The 21384-nt window shown below is 49.8% G+C and overlaps 1 pseudogene; it reads left to right on the top strand.

Moving 5' to 3' along the window:
- Nucleotides 1-21384, top strand: part of LOC132317614 (hydrocephalus-inducing protein homolog) — a 70300-nt pseudogene that overhangs the window by 37540 nt on the left and 11376 nt on the right.

Raw genomic sequence — 21384 nt, forward strand, 5'->3', positions numbered from 1 at the left:
AAGCACGTAAGAAAACATGCTGAAGTGATGTTTTGTCCAAAGCTGGATTTAAGCTTTTCTGAAGTCAGGCCCATCATGTTTGAGAAAAATCCATCAAATCTCTTTGCCAAAAGTCCCAGCCACAGACACTTGAGTCTCCACACCATTTGCATACACAACAGCAGCAGCGACAACAAAATGTAGTCAAGAGACCGTTGTATGTAGTGTCCTGGCTTCATCTAGCTGAAATCTAGATGAAATTTAGTTACACTTTGAATTAAAATGGTATTAACTTTTGAAGCAACTGTTTTAAAATGTCTTGCCATCTGTCTGAGCATGAAGGAGGATGTCAGAGGATTGCTGGGAACCTTAAGCTTTCTGTTACAGAAAGGAAGGCTGACATTTTGAAAGTAGTTGAGGGATTTAAACTTCCATTAAAAGGAATGGAAATGATGCTGCTAAATCCCCTGGATGCCACTGAACTTCTCAACCCAGACCCTTGTGGATGTGCAATGTAAAGCAGTCAATGGGAAGGCCAGGCAACGCAGGCTTTGCAGGGAAGTGTGAAGTTTGACAAAACAGTTGCTCGTAAATATAAGGCATGCTTCCCTTCAAAAGAAGGGTTTCCCCCCACTAGAATTTATGTCTGTTATTCATATAATACCAGCAATACACACAAGCACAAATCAGAGGCAACTAACTTGCGTGATCTGTACTCTGAAGAGCCTGCTTTGCTTCTGACTTGTGCTGGTTGTCTCAGGTGTTGCTTTTGGGAGTGTTAACAAAGTTAGTCTCCAAGTGGGGCTGTGCAGCAGCAGAAGTCAGGGAGGGTGGTTTGGGGCAAGACTGAGCAGGAAAAGGGGTGGGACCAGGCACAGGGTACAGGAAAGAGAGCTAACAGTGTAGAGGAGGTGTGAAAAAGCAAGCGTGGGAAACTGGGTTTCTTTATCCCCTGATACTGGGAGCTTGTGGCTTTCAGATGGGATTGCTCCAGATCCCACACGTGCTCCAGGCCTTCTGTTTCAGTCTTACCACACTGTAAACTTCAAACCACCCTAATTATCCCTCAGTCTAGGAGTACCCTTAGAGCTGTCTAATCTTTTCAATCTTTCCCTGTTCTTTTTGATCTTTCCTACCTGCTTCCTGGAGTAGAAAATCCATCTAGTGAGCGTTGGAGAAGGACCAGTTGTCTACGTGCATCCAAGTAAGATAAATTTCGGCAGTATCCAAGTTCTGCAAGATGCTTCCCGAACTCTCCACCTCTGCAATCAGACTGTCATCCCTGCATCCTTCTGGGCAGAGATGGTAAGTATCTGTGGGGCTATTTCCCAACAAAAATGACTGGTCCATAACAGCGCGTGACTTGTTTTTTATACACAACATTTCCGTATCGCTCTCTGAGAGAGAAAGCAAGATATTCCATCACAATGCGGTAAGAGGAGCCTGGCTCTGGGGGTGGTTTTAGCTGGGGCGCCCCTCAGTAAAACAGAGAATTTGCATAGATGTTTGAGCAGAAATGAGTCTGGATCATTTTCACAAGTTGTCCCTTTATTTTGTGGAAGGTATTTAGCTCGGAGAGTCATGCTTTTGGAGCTCTAGGAGATGAAGGGAATCCTGTGGCCCTTTGCTCCTGAAAGGGCATGGGTTGCCCTGTGGTTTCCCTGTTGCGTCTGCATCTCCTTTGCCTCAACCTCCTGCTAATGATAGGGACTAGGGTGTGAGGTCTGTCCTCCAACTGCTCGTGGTGAGGTGAGTTTCACACTCACGGGGGGTCACCCCAGCTGGGTTGTTGCACAAAAATATGCTTGTAAGTGTGGTGTAGCGACGGAGTCTGTAGAGTCCGTAGCGTTGCAGAGCATCTCTGGAGACTAGCTGCAGAAGAAGGTTATTTAATTCGTGGAGGCTGCCTAGTGTGAGAAGCTGCGTAGCAGGAGGAGAGCTTGGCTGCTTCCCTGGCAGGGGGAGCAGGGCTGATGCAGCTGGGAAGGGCTTGGGTGCTGAGGCGGGGTGGGATGTGCTCCCCACTGGAGGGGGGCTCAGGGCAGGAAAACAGGGTTTGGAGGGGGTTTGTGCTTCTCTGTGCTAGGCGGGTTGAAGTTCTGGGGCTGGTTAACCCAGGCTGAATTTCCTTCCTGCTGCTTTTCCATCTGTTTCACTCCAGTTTCTGTGCCCAGGAGCATAAACGTAACCTGAAATTGGGGGATTCCCAGGGCAGCTTTCTTTGTCTCCACAAAGAAATTTTGCTTTCCATCTCTGTGTGATGCCTTCCCTCCCTCCCCCGAGCAGCTTGCAGTGCACCCAGGGGGCTTGCAGGGGTGTATCTGCCTCTCCATTGCCTCAGTGCCCTAACTTAGGGGATTGGGCAATAAATCCCATCCTGCTTCCCTGCAATCTCTGCAAATATTTTGCTAATCAATAACTGGAACAGTAATATGAGGTGGTTCAGGGATGGTTTCTTTTCCTGCAGTTAAAGATGGCCTCTGCTGTTCCATAGCCCCTCTGCTGACTCCCCAGCATGGAGTTACCCCATGGTGAGCATCTCAGCTTCTCAGGATAGCTGCTGCTATCCTGGAGATGTTCAAGGAGGCAGGTCCCAGGAACCTGCTGGATCAGCCGTTTCAGCAAGGGCTCTTCAGACTCTTCAAGACGATGATGCTGAGCCTGCCTGATGGGAGCAGCGCTGTGGCAGGCGAGATGTGCTTGAGCTACTCCCTTGCCCTCAGCAGATGCCTACTTTGGTGCTGTTTTGTTGCCTCGATTGAAGTTTTGCCCTTCGCTGCTGCCTTAGGCTGCCTGGCAGTTTATTGATCGGAAGAAGAGAGGACTGAATAATTTTGGAGATAGAATTTGAGATGCGGTTGGGTGTCAGGGTGACCTGCACATGTAGATCTGAGAGCAGAACTGGCTCCGGCTGTCCCTTAGCCTAGCTGGTGGGTGACTTGGGCATCCTTCATTCACTTGTGCCCCTGAACCCAAGTCTTGTGTTTCTTGAAGATGCCAAAGCTGCTGCTTTGATTTCCTGCTTGGAGATTGCCGCAGGACAGCGAGTTGGGATTTCCCTGTTTCCCGTTTGATGGCTAATCTCAAAACCCTGGCTTTTTGCAGTTAGGCTTCTGGATCACGGTCCTCACTCGAAAGAAAGAGCTCTTGATTGAAATTTTCAGAGCAGCGTTGGATCAGCAGCGTTACAGCACACTGACTGGCAGCTCAACAAACTGAATGAGATTAGATTAAGGGGCAGCAACAGGGCAAATAAAAGACTGGTGTCTTGTTCAAAACAGAAAAGGAAAATGCTGTAATGCAGATGGCCATGGTGGTGTCCTTAACCATCACGTGCAAATTGCTGTTCCTGTCAAGTCGAGCTTTCTTCTTGCTTTATGGGAGAAAAGAACATTATTGGAGGAAGCTGAGATGTTTTTTGTGGAAAACTTCACTTCGGGATAGCGACTTCAGGAATTGCCTGGAGTACCAGTCGTCATGCACAGGCTTCCCTGTACCCCTCTTGTCTCCGTCAGGTGGGCTGCGGGGAGCAGCACTGAGCATCTCTGCCACCAGAAGGAAGGAAATAAAAAAACCCTCCAAAGCTGTGCATTGAGATGAGGCTTTTTGGGTTTGTAGTGGAGTGTAGGGACTTCATACCCTGGTCCTTGGTTGGCTTATCCCTGCTTGCCGGGGTAGCTGCTGGTCTGTGACCCTTGGGGCCAGCGTGTTATCCCGTGCTCATCCACTGAATCCTGTGTCTGTCTGACGTACCTTTCCTTGTCAGATTGCTTTCCCAGCTGCCAGGCAGCCCTGTTAGAGCATCCTGTGGATCCTGCAAGGGGAGGATTTGCCTTTTTCTTGGTAAAAAAGACTGGAGGAATAGGTCAACATGAAGGAGCTGCTGCAGCTTAGCTGGGGGCTGATGCGAACTGCTGAAAAAAGCGGCCGTTTCTCCTCCTTGCTGCTGCTGTCATCTTCTTTTCCTGTTTCCCTAAGTGTCTGATTTTTGCTGTATTGACAAGTGCAAAAGAGTTGTCTTGATTAATGGAAGTGTTTGCTCTCCGTGCAGAAAGGCAGAGAGAAAAAAACATCTTTCTTTGATCGTTTCCTACTTGTTTGTTGTCACTCTGTCTCCTCAGGCATCTTTTATTTGTCTACAAAGAATGACATGTCTCAGCATCACAGAAGGCAGCTGCATATCACACCTGTGTGATCAGGAAGGAAAAGAGAAGGCTTAGGGTGCAATTTTTGTTCATCAGCGGCAGCTTTCTTCTGCCTGCATAACCACCGTGCTGGGTGTGTTATGTGCTACCGCAGGGAGGCAAACGGTGTTTTCCTGGTGCCTTGTAATGAGGGAGGAGAGAGGAAAGCTTTCTTGGGACTTCCCCTTCTAGTGACGGTGCTCTGTTTCCTAATTTTGGGGTCCTGTCTCCGTTGACGGGATCCTTGACCTCCCTAATCCAGAGCCCTGTGCTCCTGATGGAGCTCACTGCCGCCCGGTCTCCAGCAGCGGTCATCCAGCCAGATGTGTTGTCGTCTTCAGGAGAGTGCCTGGGGAGCAGATCCCCTTCCACCTTCCCAGGGATGAGCTGCCATCATATTCAACTGGAGCAGACACTGCAGAAGAAACCAAGTTTTGTTTATTTAAAAAAAAAAAAAAAAAAAAAAGAAGCTGCACCTGTTTATCTTCTCACTGGGATTCCCTGGAGAAAATCAAGTGATTTTCAGGCAGCATATAAAGAGTTTTGGTCAAACTTGGTGTAAGCAAGGAGAGAACATGCAGTTCCCTTTCCCATATTTGCTTCTCTCCTCATTTAGTGCAGGTTTTGTTTCATTTACTGATTTCATTGCATATTATCTCAAGCTTTTTGACGACATTCCCTTTATTAAAGAAATGGTCATATGGAGAGACAGCAAACCAAGGAGATAAACTTAAAACCAGTACCAATAAAGGGATGCTTCTTTAGTGATTCTGTTTCTTGTTCTGGCTGATGGGCGATTTGGTTGTTATCTGAACGAATTGTGCAGGCTGCATTGAGGGAAGGCTTTGAAGAGCCTGGAACTGAGTTTATTAGTTTTGCCAGTGCCTGGAATAATTTTGATGCCTTTGGCATGCTCCATCCTGGGATGCAGGCATGCAGACCTGACCTGCAGTCAGCCTAAGGAGTTTTCATAGCTGAGGCACCTACCAACGCTGCCGGGACCCTGAATGCTCAGGAAGTTATTGCTTCCCTGTCCTCCCGCTAGTCTTACCCTTGTTAGCAGAGGTCATTTTGGGGGGGTTATTTAAAATGCTTTCCATGACTCTGACATGCTGCTTGGTTTGCTGGTGCTCTTCTCCCTTGGGCTGGCTGGTGTCCTGTTAGAGCTCAGTGCCACCAGCCTGACAGATGGAAACTCAAGCTGACTTCACCTGGATCAGGCACTTGGATCATGTCAGGCCTCCAAGCTCACCCTTGCTTTTCATTAAAAAAAAGAAGAAAAAACCCTTTTCTCTTACAATACTGAGGTGTTTTGGGTGAGTAGTGCCTGTTGTCCCAAACACAGCACTGAACTGTGGGGTGTGGGTGCCACTAACACCGTGATGGACACTTTGAAGCCGTACATCTACATCCCAGTGCATTTCATGCTGGCCGGGGAACATTGCATGCGTTTCTCTTTGTCCGCTGCAAGCTTGCTCCCTGCGACTGTGCTTTTAAATGGACCGGGGGTCCAGCCCCCTTATTGCCCCATTCCTAGCCGAAGGTGCATGAGAAACCAGAGGAAGAGAATGCTTGGGAAGCCCCGGCCATGCCCACAGGGAATGTCTTGCCCTTTCTTTCTGCTTATTTCTTTACTGCCCTGCTGTAAACACTTAGAGCTGAATGCTTCAAAGCCAAGGACAGTGGGACACCTCAATGCAGTAGATGATCAGTGGGGACCGAGTGCTTCAGTCCTTCAGGGGCTGTTGAGAAGCACTGCCTAACTCTTGGGAAAGAAGACTTTGGTTTTGGGGTTTTGATCGACCGGTTTTGCAGAGTTATTCTTCAGGCTCTCAGCAGTATCCCCCAGGCACGTGGCTGCCATGGTGGGATTTGAGCAGTCCTGGCTTCCTCTGGCCTTGAGCCTTCATGCAAACCCGGCCACCGTGGCTGGGAAGGCAGGAGAGAGAAAGTAGCTTCCCTTGGTGCGCGCTCCAAAAGAGAGACCAAAAGAGAAGGGGGAATAACCTTCTCCTGAGGATGAGCATCTCTTGGGTTGGGCAAAATGGGGTTAATGAAGAGAGTCTGTTAAAGGAGGGTAAACTACAGGTTGTATAAGCTCCTGCATAATTGCTGTTTCCAGACACTGTAGCTTAGATTTAGGGAAATGAAGCCTTTCTGTTTTTTACCCTCATATCTTTAGTCCTTCCTTTTCCTGCACCCCACAAGAGACCAGGGTCCATGGTTTCCATGCTAAGTTAGTGTTTGTCTTGTCTTACAGGCTGGCAAACGCTCACGCTGGAGGATTGAACCCAGTAAAGGAGTGATCCCCCCCGAGACCGAGGTGTCTGTGACCATCATTGCAAACTTGGATGACGCAGAGAAATTCAAGGATGAGGTGAAACTGGTCATAGAGAACAGCCGTTCCTATGTCATCCCCGTCCGGGCTGTCGGCATTGGCACTACCATTGTCACCGACAAACCCTTTGGTCCGGAGCTCAGCTTGGGACGCCACTTCAGGTAGGCTATCTCTCAGCTCCCGCTTCTGCCGTGGGCTCAGCAAGGAGGAGTTTTGCTGTAGTCCTTCAGGCTAGTTCTCCTTCTGTGCTCAAGGTCCTGGCTCCGTTTCACTGAAGCCACAGGAATTCCTTTAGAAGCATTTTATGGCCATTTGAAAGACGTTAGATACCCTCAAAAGCCACCAAAATGGACACCAGTTGCTAAATTGTCACTGAATTGCCCTTACTTATAATACCTTTATTTCCTCACTTTACCAAATAAAGATATGGAGGAAGAACAGTAGGTCCCCAAAGCCTCTGGCTGGAAAACGCTACATTACGGGTCTAAACATATTTCCCTTTGCAATAACATGGCTTGCTTTTTCACTCACTATGGAGTATCATCTTGCAACAGCAGAAAACCGTGGAGGTAGCTTGTTAGCAACTCCTCGAGTAAAGTAATGGTGCTGCTTTATTTCCCCTCTGCCCGGGAGTCCTGGAGGAGCTGCAGAATTTGTCTTTGCCCTGTATCATGCCTCAGTTCACTCATTTACCTGGATCCCCTGCCAGGCTGCTCTTTATTAGACATAGTTGCTCTTTTCTGGTTTCTCCTGCCTGCTTTCCTCCCTGTCTCCTCCGTCAACGCCGCAGCAGCAGCCCGGGGCATGGGCAAGTGAGGGTGGCTGCAGGCCCAGCTCTGAAAGGGAGAGGAGGAGAGGTCTGCTGGGGTTGGGCGGGATAAATTGAGAGTATTCATTGAAAGAGCTTGGCTCGGAGGAGGGGATTTGTTGATGCTACCGTGTGTGTCTGAAACCAGGCACGTCATTCTAAACAGGGGAGGAAAATAAGCCTTTGCAAAGTGCTGCTCGCCTTGTGTTGGAGACCTTTTGGGGCAAGAGGCATCATCTTCTCGAGGTGCCTGTTCCTTTCCCTGGCTGCAAAGAGGGTCCACAGTGCTCCGATACCTACATTTTTGGTTAGAAAGAGCAGGTTAATCCTACCTTAAGCATTTAGGATAGATTTTCAGCGACTTAAATATGCATCCACAAGCCATCCACATCAGCAGGGACGTTGCAGGGAGGTTGGTGCTTGCCCAGCGTGTCCTGTGCTCTGTGCAGCCACAGATTGGCTACACAACACAGGGGACAATGTTAGGGTGGCTCATGTCATTGTGCTCTGCCCCCCTTCACCCGCAGGCTCTGTTTGGAGTTGTTGCCGTTGGTGTCGGCTGCAGAACTGCCACCGAGTGAGCTGAGGTGGGACCCCGGTAACATCTCCGATGCGTTGGGCTTTCCCAGAGCCACAAATTCTGCATCTCCCCAGAGGTGCTCCAAGCTTTCATCCGTTGCTCTCCACAACACACACCATTTCATACTAAACTTGTAAACCTCATTTTTTTTTATCAGTCTGTTTCACAGACTTGTTTGTTCTATAGTATATGCTTGTGTGTTTGTATTTAGCTGCTTATGGCAGACATGCATTTTGTAAGCCACATGTTCTGTACCTTTCAAAAAGACACTAACTGTTCCAGGAACTCTTCATTTCCTGGTCATGCTCAGATTTATGGAGGGTAAAATAATTACTCCAGACTAGCCTGCGGTTAGTGTTTCTTTACCTGAAGGAATCAATTTCCATTGAATATTCATTTGGCTTTATATCTAGTTCTAGTTCTTCATCTGTGGTTGTCGCTCCATTCCCTCAGCAGCTAGAGCTGGTCTTGCTGCTGTGTTCGTATTGGGAAAACTTCTGTTGATCCTATGTTCTCAGAGTGCATCTGTCTCCCTAAAACACGAAACCAGCTGCACTGTTGAGGCAAAGGGTGATATGTTGGGGACGAATGGGGTTGGCTGCTCCCTAAGGGATGGGGGGATGAGGGGGATCCCACCAGTGAGGCAAGTGGTGCCCAGGTCACCACATGAGTCTGTATAGCCTGCAGCCTCCCCAATAGCATCTTTGGAGGAAGCCATCTGAGGCAGCAGCTCCCAAGGGGAGGGTGAACTGGCAGCGAAGCTGTTCCTCCCTCCACTTGCAGCCAGGCCAGGCCAGCTCAGTGTCTGATGTGTTGAGACCTGCAGGAAGCCTCTTGGAAAAATACTCAGATTATCAAGCCCCAAAGGTTGTTGATGCTCTGTCTGCAGCAACTGAGATGATGTTTGTATTGGGTCTGGCTGAGATGGAGTTAGTTTTCCCCATAGCAGCCCTAATAGTGCTGTACTTTGTATTGGTAGCTGGAAGGGTGCTGATAGGGCACCAGTGTTTTGGGTACTGCTGAGCAGTGCTCGCACAGCACCAGGGCTGTCTCTGCAACATTCCCCCCTCACCGCTAGGCTGGGGGTGGGCGAGATCGTGGGAGGGGACATAGCCAGGACAGCTGACCCAAACTGCCCAAAGGGGTATTCCATAGCATATGACGTCTGCTCAGCAATAAAAGCTAAGAGAAGAAGGAGGAAGGGGGGCATTCGTTATTATGATGTTTGTCTTCCGGAGCAACCGCTAAGCATACTGAAGCCCTGCTTCCCGGGAAGTGGCTGGACATCACCTGCTGATGGGAAGCAGAGAATAAATCTTTTCTTTTCCTTTGCTTCTGTGCACGGCCTTTGCTTTTGCCGTATTAAACTGCCTTTCTCGTGACCCACGAGTTTTTATCCATCTTATTTTCTCCCCCCTGTCCTGCTGAGGAGGGGAATGATCGAGCGGCTTGGTGGGCACCTGGCATCCAGCCGAGGTCAACCCACCACAACGTTCTTCACAAAGTTTTTCCTTGCTGTACACAACCAGACCAGCTGCTGGATGGTGATAAACTTCGGGGCAACCAAGGTCTGGCTCTTGCTGTAGCTTTGAGCTAGGTCAGCCTTTTTGGAGGTGCCTTTATTGCTGAGTGTGCAGTCAGATAATGCCATCAGGGTGCTGAAGCTGGGTGATCGCTGGGAAATAGCAGCTCCCGTGACATTTTCCATCTCTGCTTCTCTTCTAGCCTGGATCCCTGCTGTTATCACTTCAAGATGACAAATAAAGGACGACGCACCCAATACCTCTATTGGACAACGGAAGGTTTCAGCCCCTTTCACCAGCATCATCGTCTCCCAGCCATCAGTAACACGAAGGGCAAAGATTCCTCCCAGAGCCCCAAACCTGCCTGCCCCATGTTTAAACTTCGACCGCTGATGATGGAGCTGATGCCGGGCAAGACTATGGAGATGACGCTGGAAGGCTTCTCTAGCGCTCCCCAGGTGAGATCCCCCATGAGGGCTGAGCCTTTTCCATCAGATCACGTCCACTGGGACTTCTTTTGCAGCCCTTCGACATTTTCCTGTGAAAATGAGCAAGAGCTTTCCAGAAACTGTTTCACTGCCACAAGTTACCATGGCAGTACCAGTTGCTTTTCTTGCTGGCCACCATCAGTTGCTAAGGCTTTTTTTCGTGTTTCTAGAGCTACCATAAACCCAACTTGCTGACACCAAAATGGGGGCTGAAGGAAGTATTGCTACTTCAGGGGCCAAGGGCAGGTTACAAGGTGTCGTGTGCTGAGGCAGAAAGGAAGGGCAGGGAAAGTAAGTTACACTTAGACTAGGAGCACAGGCAGAAAGTAGATTAAAAAATGCAAGGTGATCTATCTGGGGGAAGCAGCGAGCAAAACAAACCACCTGTGAAGGGAGGGAGCATCTGGGAGCATCATCATTTTTCCTCTGTAGACAAACGTAAGCAGAGGGCTTGTCTAGCCGTGAGTCCTGGAGGAGAAAACTGAACACGGTGCGTCAGCTCTAATGATCATTCCCCATGTGGGAGCCTGTTCCCAGGGATCATTATAACAGACAGCTTGACTTTTGTCAATATTTCCATAACAGCTCACCCCAGTCTCTCAGCTAGCCCCGGTGTCCCAAGGGCAGCCAGGTCTTGCAGCACCCTTGGACGGCAGCTGAGAGGGGGGATTTCAGCAGGGTCACTGGGTGTTCCTCCTGGACCCTTCTTTCCAGGGGAAATCCAACTCTGCAGAGAAACTGCCAGCTAACCCTGGTGCGCATTCCCTGGCTCCAGGACCAGTGGGCACAGATGTTTAAGCAAATGTGGACTAAATCTGCATTAAGCTCCTGCTGATACCAGTGCTTTGAAAGGTTTTTTAAAGGGTTGCCTCAGTGGCAGCTTGAGGAAGACTTGATTACTCACTCAATTGACTGTGATGGGATTGTCCCTGTGCAGTTCTGAGCCCAAAGGTTTTGCTGAAGAGGGAAAAAAGTACCAGAAAGGAAAGGCAGTGATCAGGGCACTGGTGAGTGTCTTGCCTGGAAAGGCCAAAGGGGATCTTTGAGCTCAGCTGTGGCTACCTGGCTCATGCAGTCAAAGCCCAGACCCTGGGAGTGGGCTTTCCACCTTACTTGGGTCTTGGGAACTTAATACTCTTCAGGTTGGTCAGAAGCCCAACTGCCTGCACTGCCCGTGCAACACAGATGATTTTGGAGGCTGTAGACTCCGAGGAGGACTTGGGTTGTGGTGTTGTACCAGAGGGAAGAGTGAGAAACGACGGGAGGAATTTGGGAAAGTGAAACCATGAGAAATCAGGGAAAAGTCTTGAACTTTTGAAGCATCCAGCTTCAGCAGAGGGTTTTTGTTTGATGTGCAAGACATCTCTTTCCTGGGGAGATTTCTTTTCAAAGCAGCTCTAGGAGGGCACAGTACATCCTAGGAATGAGTGATCCCCTCTTTACCTGAAGGCAGGATGGCTATTTGGGTTTTTCCCATGCATCCTTTCCACTAAGCTTCCAAGGGAGGGTTTGCTGGCATTGGCCCTTCTACCACTTGTTTCCCTTAATATAGTTATATATATTTTTAATAAGTTCCTACAGCTTTCTGTAAGCATTATGCTTAGCAATGGGGCACATCAAAACAAGCATCATTTGGGGCAGGGATTATTACGATTGTAGACAGCATGTGACTCAAGTGCCTTTTGTGGATGTTGGGGTGTAGCGGTATGGACATTTGAGTGCAGAATAAATAGGGTGCAGCATAGAAAGAGAGGGGGCTGTTGAGGAGACGAGTGACTGTAACTTTAGGGCAGTAATACCTGTTGATGGCCAAGACCCCGTGGCGCAGTTTTTATCCGGGCTATCAAAATCCTGTATGTCCATGGTCGGGTGGCTAGCAAATGCAGGGTGTTTTCTGGACGCCCTGCTAGCACCCGCTGGGTGACGTGTGACTCTTGCATGCAGGTAGTGAAGGAGCGGCTGCTGTGTCACGCCATGGTGGGGAGCAAGGCAGGGAAGGCACAGATTATGCAAGTGGACGTCACCTGTGAGTTTGTTGCTCCCATTCTGCAAATATCCTCCAGAGAAATCGCTTTCCGGGTGGAGAAGGTAAGTCTTTGGATTGCATGCTGGCATCGAATAGCTTGGCTGATGGCTGAGAGCCCGTGGGGTGTGTGTGCTTGTGTTCAAAGGGGGAAGTTAAATATCTTCTCTGAGTCCTCAGGGCTTTGGCTATTGATTTGAGCAGGACCAAGCTTTTGCCATTAACACTGAGATCATTATTTCGCTCCTCTGGGCTTGGGGACAGTCTCACCAGCCGTATTCGGCCTTTCTTGATGTGGAGACAGAATTGAGCTGCTGAGCCAAGGGTGCAGGGTGAGACGTGTGGGACCCACGAGAACAGCATGGGCTTTGTGCAGCCCCCTCGTGTGCTGGGACTGCAGGTGGGAGAGCAGAGAGCTGCAGCTGAGCGTTGCTAACCCCCCCCCACCCCACCCCTCCTGAGGTGCTTTGTAAAGTAAGTGAGGACGTTTTTAGGGATGGGACTGGTTTTTAACTTCACCGAAGTAAAACTGAGATTACAGCTGCTCTGCCAAGGGGGATCGTGGCCACTTGTAGAGAGACACCAGTTTCTGTACTCAGGATAAAGGGAGGTTTTTGAGGATCCTCCTCCAAGGCACGGTGAAGTCTGAACACTGGTCCTGTAGGGGAGCTGAGAAAAACTGAGAGAGCTGTCCGCTCCTCAGGCTGATGAGGGAAAACTGTGATCTCTTGTCTCTCTTTGCCTTCTCTGCTGTTGGTATGCTCTTTGCATTTCCCCAAGCCTCACTTTCTTCCAAGGACCCGCAGATGTCCTTCAGCTGCAGTGATGGTAATACCAACACAAAGCAGGAGCCCTCTAGTCTCTGGATCCTGACTCCTGCATCATCTTTCCCTCTCCCGCGAAGTGTCTGAAAAAGAGAAGATACTTCATTATTTAGTTTCTGTGTTTTCAGGTCTCTCCTCCAGTTCCCAGGCTTCCAGAGAAGCACAAAATCCTGTGCGTAGGCAGTTCAGATTTAATTAGAAGCTTTTCAGCTCTGCCTGATGTCTGCCTGTGGTCTGCTTGATGCCACACGCTCTGATTTATCGAGTGCTACGAAGCTGCAGCTGTTTGACGTCAATACACCCAGAAGTAGTTTCCCAAACCCTGTCTAGTTTCTATAAACCACGCAGGGACAAAAGCTCTGGGTTCACTTTCTCTTTTGATCTTGTTCAAGCAGCTGCCTCCTCTCGGGGTCCTATCCCCCCATCTGTACATGAGACTGTTTCCCTGTCCCCCGGGGGATGCTGTAGTTTCTAAAGATGAAAAGCATCTGATCTACTTCAAGGAAACCTTTCTAGAAGGGTAGAAGTGAATAAAAATAGTAAATAGAGATGTATGCTCTTTTGGGGTTGAAAACCTTGAAATGCATCAGAAAAGGGAAGGAGGTCCGTGGCTGCTTCAGGTTGTTTTTTTTCCTTGTCTCCTGTTTCTGTAGCAACCCAGTGATGTCCTAACTCTGCAGTACAAGCCTCTTTCATTAAAAAACATGTCCTCCCTGCCACTCAGCGTTGTCCTGGCCTTGGAGCAACCCTTCGTGATCTGCGATGCGGACCAGCAGCCCCTCCCCGCAGATGTTCAGGTGAGCAGCCATGGACCTTCGTGCTGGTGGGGTTTGAAGAGGGAGGAAAGTGGTGGTGCATTTCTGTTGGGAGGTCCTCTGGTAGGGAGGTTTATTCTTTAGAATCAGCAGTAGACTAGCCTGAACTAAATTAGATTTGAAATGAGTTGCTGAAGGAAATGAACTATCATCTGAATTGGGGAAATACGTCCTGGCTCTAAGCCATGAGGAGAGGGGAGCGTGCAACTAGGTCTGGGCATGCCATGTAGTAAAGGTGTCTCCTGGAAACCATCCTAGCTCTCCAGCAGCCATCCTTGGATAACCTCAAGAGCAGCTTGCTCCCTTCAAGGGCAGCCCTGCTTTCAGGAAGGCTGAGGAAGCTCCTCCAGCTGCTCCCTGGCACCTGCCCTGTTGTTGTTGGAAGGTCTTGGGTATGGACTCTGCTAAACGTGTTGTGGTAGGCACAGCCACCATTTCTGTGCTGTGCCAGTGACTAGCACCTGCAAGGGTGAGGCTGCAATGCCGTTGCGCTTGTGCTGTGAGGAAAAAGATGTTCCTCTAGAGTCGGGGCAAAAGGCCCTGGCTTGCCAGAGTGCTGGTTTGGTTATGTATTTAGCATATAGCTTCTGTGGGTCCAGAATTCAGGAGGACAATCTTTCTTTGCCTCTTGTATGGATGCAGAGCCCAGAGGCATGAGCCTGAGATAGTCTCAGACCAGAGTGTTGTGGTGCTTGCGGGCAGGTGCACACTGTAAAGAAAAGGAAAGATGAACTGAGAAGGCCACGTTGGGGTCACATGTTGAATATTTACATTTTCATGCCGTCAGAACTTGGGACTTCATCACACTGGTGGTTAATACTCTTCATCTCCTTGCAGCCCATGAAGCTGGAGATAGGAGAGGAACTTCATCTCTCCATCAGCTTTAACCCTGCTTATGAAGAGGGTTTGAATACCTGGGTAGCAGAGAAGGCTCTGAAGATACGCTTTCTCGAGCACCCTCAGGAGGAGCAGGTCACCGTTCGGGGAGAGGTCTACTTCCCCAATCTCCATTTCCCGACCATGGCCGTGGACTTTGGGTGCGTCTTGAATGACACCGAAGCTGTGCGTTACGTCAAGATGACTAACTGCAGCCCACTTCCTGTCCGGTACCACTGGTCCTTCCTGATGGACAGCCACGTGAACCAGATGAGGTATGTGCGCCTCCACCCTCTCCTTGAAGCTCTTCTTCCCGGTGTCCTGTTTGTACTTTGCAAAGACCAAGCTGTTTGCCTGGCATCCGACAAATTGCTTTCAACTTTCCCTTGTGGAAAGAACACATACCAGCTGTGGTCAGGCTAGATGTGCAGGGACTAGGTGATCTCCACCAGTTTGATGCTGGGAAAGAGGCAGCGTTCTTCAGCGAAGCTGGGACTGTAAGGTGCTACCAACACTTTTTGCATAACCCGTAGCCTAGAATCCTGCTTTGTCTCTGGAGCTACAAAGCCACGCTTAGGCACTTGGAGAAGCAGATCTGTAACAGGAGCTCTCTTCCTTCTCTGCCAACCCTATTTGTTGTTATGTCATACGAAGAACCTACACAGGCACTGCCACCAGAACGATGTGCCGTGTCCCCAGTCTCTTGCTGCTGCTTTGCTGTAGCCCCTGTACTGGTTCCCCTGGGAAGGGAAGCTGGTATGGAAAGCTGCTTTCTCAGACCTTTGTGGCCTGAGGCAAACACCACCTTGGTGAAGTGAGTTTTCATCTGTTCAATGGCACGTCACATTCACCAAACAGGTCTTTAGTGTCTTACAGCGAAATGGCAGGTTCTGCTGCAGCTTCGGGTACAGCTGTGGATGTTGGTGGGAGGACTTGTCTGAACATCCCCTGGGAGCAGGGCCACCCAGCGCTGGTCTGTGGTTTCCAAGCCAATCATGCAGTCATGCCAGAGCACATCTATAAACACATTTCTAGCAGTTCCTCCCACTGTGGCCTCTCTACATAGTACAAAAGTCTAGTCTGGGCAGTTTTGATTACCGTAGCAAATGGGTTTTCCAGTGGATGCAGAGTCACCTAACTCTGCTGAGTCGGTAGCAGTTGAGGGTCCAAAGCATCTAGCAGGATAGCAGCCTCGGCTCCAAAGGGTTGGGCATAGCCCCTTTGCTGGTTCGTTAGCGCTGCGGACGTTACGACAGCTCCCTTTTCTGCTCTGCATGTTGGTTAAGCAGTAATGTACTCTCTCCGCGTCCCTCAGCAGACACCATGTGATCCTTTGTGGCAGAGCTGGAAATGAAGACTGTCTCCAAGCTATTAATACCTCAAATTGCTCATTAAGAGCCCTGCAGAAGGGCAACGTGTCAGATACTATTTCTGGTCCACATTAAGCACTGTTGGTATTCTAAATGGTCAGATCAAGGTCACTCAGTCTGACACTGAGGGAATCAAACATCAGGTCTCAGGAAGGTGAGATCAATAGAGTTTAACTGACCATACATCTAACCTTGCTGGAGCCAATCATCAGAGACTCCCAGCAGCATCAATCAGACACACATGTTTATTTTGGACAGGAGAGAAGAGTGTTGTTTCTCTGCCTGGAAGGGACGCTGTGTGCTTAGATCTCTTTTTTTTTTTTTTTCTTCTAATTGTTCAACGCATTTTTTCCTCCTTACTCTTCAGTCACTGCTGCTACTTTGAGCAGAGCAATCATATAAGCAACACAGTCCAACCGTTGCTGTGTGGTTGGACATGCCCAACTCACGCCAACCCATGCCCCTTCTCTGACACTGCTGAGCCATAAATCTCTCCTGGTTACTCTTCTTCTATGTGGTTAGAGACAGAGTAGGAATAGGCTCTCCTTACCTCTTGGACCTTTGATAGCTCAAAGCCGAGTTAAGCCTTTGCACCAAGATGTTTTCTGCAGTGTTGGAAAGGATCTCCAGAATGGCCCAGCAGGAGATAATAGATCTGGAGTCAATTTCAAACATTTCATCATCTTTCTTATCTTAAAGGTTTCTTCCTGAAAGGCAGATTTGTTCCCCTTTCTAAGGGCAGTACCCAGCTCCTCAGCTTTGTTTGGGATTCCCATCAAAAGGAAGACATTAAATCCAAGGGCTATACAAGGCTTTTCTTAGAGACCTGTGACAAAGGCTGCCAAAGGCTCATCCCCAAACTTAGCTGTTCTCTAGAGTTTTAATCCTTTATTAAGGGTCCATGCCTTGTCATTTTCTTTGAGCGTTGCTGTTCCTGCATCACCTCTTTGTCCCCTTCACGCGAGCCATGTTCCCTCCCTGGGATAGAGCTAACACACGCCATGCGGTCCGTGTGCCAGGGTGGATCAGCAGGAGCTGCGCACCTCCGTGGCGCATGTCAGGTCCCCTCCGTGTGTTGATCTGACCTCTCTGGAGAGTGGGAGCGTCTTGGCTACAAATCCAGCGTAATGACTTGCCAGTAGATTCTTTGGGGAAAGGGATTGTTGGGCTAAACATGTAGAAGATGACTCTTTCCTTTCCATCCAGGATTTTTTCAACCAATTTGTTTTGAACAAACCAGCAGCCTTTCTCCTCCCAAGTGGATCTTCCTATAGCATTAGTAATTCCTCATGCCTCTGTCCTCTCTCCGTCCATGTCCCTTGGCAGGTTGCCCTGCAGGGACCCTGCAAGCCAGATCCCAGCCTTGGTAGTGACAAAAAAACCCCACAACCCCAAGTCTGTGTTATATTTGATGAGTTTTTTGCTTTGCTGATGTTTTTATAACAAGGAAGATGGAAAATGTAGAGAGTGAGAAAAGGTGCAAGGCAAAAATCTGACAGCAGTGTTCTGTCAGCAACCAGAGGGGAGAGGTAGCAACATGAGCAGCGAGAATATACATCAGAAATGCATACATCCACCGTGCCCCTGCTGCTGGGGAGTCTGGGATGGTGACAGTAGAGCATACCCCCTTGTCACCCCCCAGTGCTATCAGCTCCTTGGGGCAGTATGCTTTGGGCTTTGGTAGCCCTATGGGTGCTGTTTCTCCTGCTTCAATCCCATGGGTAACTTAGAAAAGGAGGACTGAGTCGTGGTGGAAATGTGCTGCTGAAGGTGTCCTTCAGCTGCGTGTGGTTTGGCAGCAGCTGAGAAGCGGTTTGCTCGGTGTAACAGAGAAGTGGCCTCTTCTTTCTTGGAAACGGAGGAGTCTCTTGGAGCAAGGGCTGGGTGCCGGGCAGGCTTCACTTCTGGGGTGGCAGTCCGGCTGCCGTGAGCGGCTTACGGAGAGGCTCTGTACTCGTGGACAGAGGCATTGAGGAGCTGAAGCAAGGGAGACTTGGGGAAATTTGTGACCTGTTCCCCTCCAGAAAGGATGAGAAGTAAATACAGTGAGTGCCAAGGAGGGGTTTGGAGCCAGGAGTAAGTGAGCGTATATTGTTACCAAGTCTGTATTAGAGACATAAACCCATATACTAGGTGTGGTACAGTGATGCTTTATCAGAACAAAGGTTGGAGGGTGATGATTTCCTATTTGAAACGTGTCTGTAAGCTTGCTTCTTCTCTACGTTCACCTTCAGCATGGTGACCCTCACCACGTACCCTCCAGCTCTGTGCCTTCCAGCACGACACTGCTTTTTCCCAGCTCATTTGCTGGGAAGCTGCAGGTTTGAGGCAGCTTCTGCTGCCCCGGGGCTTCTGACCAACGGTTTCACTGTTGCACACCTGGAGGACTTTTACCTGGGCCATCGCGATGGAGGTTGGAGCCCAGAACGGCTGCGTGGGAATCACTTCAAGTATTACGCTTGTGTTTTCGGAGGCTCAGCCTCCTCCTTTGCATGAGGGTGACAGACCCCGAGAGCTTTCCTTTGCCCCGGCAGACCGGGGAGCAGCCCCAGGGAGTTAGAGGAGTGGATTTAGGGCAGGGGAGGCGAAGGAGAAACCATTGTTTGGGTGAAAAGCGCTGCACATCTGCCCCGAGGTGCTGTCAGGTAGTTGACTCTCTCCCTGGCTTTGTCCTGTGCCATCAGGACAAAGCGTGGGAGATGTCCATGTGTCATCCATGCCCTGAGTGGGCTGCAGTTGGATGGGGGTTGCCTTCTGGTTTTACAGCTGGCCAGCAAACCCTGCCTGGAAGGTGACTTCTTGCTCTGCCAGCGATGTTCAGCTGGAAGATGTACAGGGGAATACCTGCGGCACAGCAGGGAGCTGAATGTTGTCATCGACGTTTGCCGTATATTGATTAAAAATGACCAGAGCTTCCTTCCCCAAAGTGCTCATTGCTGCTGCTTTGGCACTCATCAGGGATCAATGGGCTGTTTAATTGCGAGTCTCTGCCTGGAATTGTTCAACGTGTCTTTCCATGTTGCCGTGCGCGTGCAAGAGTGTCCATGGGTGCCCCGAGCGGTGCTGGGCTCTGTCCGGTCAGGGCACAGCAGGCTGCGGGCTCCACCCCTGCTCCTGCCTGGTCATGCTTTGGGAAAGCCGCCAGCATCGCTGCTTGCTCGTAGTGACCTATGACTGCGGGTAATTATCAGGGGAAATATTCAGGATAAAGGTGTAGTAGAGCTGCAAAATTTCTTGCTTTGGCCCTCTGGGTGAGGAAGGCATGGTCCGCGGCGGTGGGTGCTTTCAGGAGGGCACCAGTGGGTCTGTACTGGCTCATCGCTGTTCGGATCTGCCCCTTTGCATCTCAGCCTCACCTTTTTGCACAGTTTGTGTCTCTTTTCCTTTCCTGCTGTGCTTTTTACCTCCCTACAAGCCATTCCCCTCTGTCCTCTTCCATTTCTCCTTGCAGCCAGTTGCCAGCTGCCTGCACAGCCACTATAGCAGCATCATCCCTGGGCAGCTCCAAGCATTGTCCTGCTCCATCCTGGTTTTGGAGCTACTTGGTCAGATCCATCACTGAGCTCACACCACCAGTGCCACACCAGGGGCTGCATCCTGCCAAGGGGCCGCTCGTGCAGGCTCCCCTCCCTCCCACTGCAGGTCCGTGATCAAAGTTATGTTCTTTTCCAGGTTCAGCCCTCCAGCACCTAAATATTTCATCAAAGCCCAACCACCAAAGAAGGAGGGAGGCCGGTCAGAGCGCTCAGCATTTGCAGAGAGCAGCTCGAGGGACGGGGGTGCGGCGGAGCCAGCCGAAGCCCTGGTAGCAGCGGGGGATCCTGCCCAAGAGCCAGCAGTTGCAGATGACTCCCTGGAAGCAAAGGTAGATTTTCTTCTATGCCTACCACCTGCGTTGTCTCCCCCAGCTTGCCATTAAAAAGCCATGCTAATGCCAACCTCCCTTTTTGGTGCCCTGCTGCCACATGCCCTGAGAGCGGGCTGGGCAGCAGGGCCAGCGGCTGGACACGGGGCTTCTGTGGGTTCTACACTTTGGCCACAACAACCCCAGGCAACGCTACAGGCTTGGGGATGAGTGGCTGGAAAGCTCCCCCGCAGAAAAGGACCTGGGGGTGTTGATCGACACCCGGCTGAATATGAGCCAGCAGTGTGCCCAGGTGGCCAAGAAGGCCAACGGCATCCTGGCTTGTATCAGAAATGGTGTGGCCAGCAGGAGCAGGGAGGTGATCGTGCCCCTGTACTCGGCTCTGGTGAGGCCGCACCTCGAATACTGTGTTCAGTTTTGGGCCCCTCACTACAAGAAAGACATTGAGGTGCTGGAGCGTGTCCAGAGAAGGGCGACGAAGCTGGTGAGGGGTCTGGAACACAAGTCTTATGAGGAGCGGCTGAGGGAGCTGGGGTTGTTTAGCCTGGAGAAGAGGAGGCTGAGGGGAGACCTTATCGCTCTCTACAACTACCTGAAGGGGGGTTGCAGAGAGGTGGGTGTTGGTCTCTTCTCCCAAGTGACTAGTGACAGGACTAGAGGAAATGGCCTCAAGTTGCGCCAGGGGAGGTTCAGGCTAGATATTAGGAAAAAGTTCTTTACTGAGAGAGTAGTGAAACATTGGAATAGGCTGCCCAGGAAGATGGTAGAGTCACCCTCCCTGGAGGTATTCAAGGAGCGTGTGGATGTGGCATTGTGGGATGTAGCTTAATGGGCATGGAGCTGTGTGGTGTTGGGTGGGTTGGTTTTTGGTGTGTTGTGGTTTGTTGTTGTTGTGTGGTGTGGTTTGTTTGGTTTTTTCGGTGTTTTTTTTTTTTTTTTTTTTTTTTTGGTTGTACTTGATGATCTTACAGGTCTTTTCCAACCTTAGTGATTCTGTGATTCTGTGGGGAGGGAGAAATAGGACAGTTTTGCTTGGAGAAGGCCACTCAGATTCTCCTGACTTGCATTGGGTTTGGGATAATTTGTTTTTTGTTTGGTTTTGGTTTTTTTTGTTTACAACATCAAATGAGGCTTTTATCTGCATCATGATGTGAGGGCTTCCAGTTTCCTTTCCATATCAAGCCGTGCCAAGTAGTGATCTGCTTGTAGCACCTTCTCAAGCCCAGCTGGAGCCACCCGCTTTCACGCTTCTGCCTTACTCCAAGAGCCCGTGTTGCAGTGATGGCCACAGAGATTACTTTTTATAAAAGAAGGCTTTGCAGACAAAGTTGCCTTTGATGTGCTGACCTTCCTGGTGAACCTCGCTGCTTTGGAGCTTGACCTTGGTACTAGTGGGAGCTGGCATGTTGTTGTGCATCGTGTGGGACAGAGGCTGCTCCTAGGGCAATAGAAAAGGAGGTAAGAGAGCCCGAGAGGCTCTGAAAGTGCCAGCGTTGACATTAAGTTCAAGGAGGGGAGCTGCACCTGCTTACATCCAAATATCAGCAGTTTTAATGTTGTAACTCTGCACATTTTTTCTGAATCAGGAGAAATGATACCCTGTAGACGTAAAGAATAGTGTGGCTGAATGTTTTTGGATAGAAGCATGAAATCATCTTTATTTCCTGCTTTGTTGCCATGTATGCACGGGAAGTAAACCAGGGAAATACAA

This window comes from Gavia stellata, chromosome 10 (genome assembly GCF_030936135.1).
Source record: "Gavia stellata isolate bGavSte3 chromosome 10, bGavSte3.hap2, whole genome shotgun sequence".
In the NCBI taxonomy this organism is placed as follows: Eukaryota; Metazoa; Chordata; class Aves; order Gaviiformes; family Gaviidae; genus Gavia; species Gavia stellata.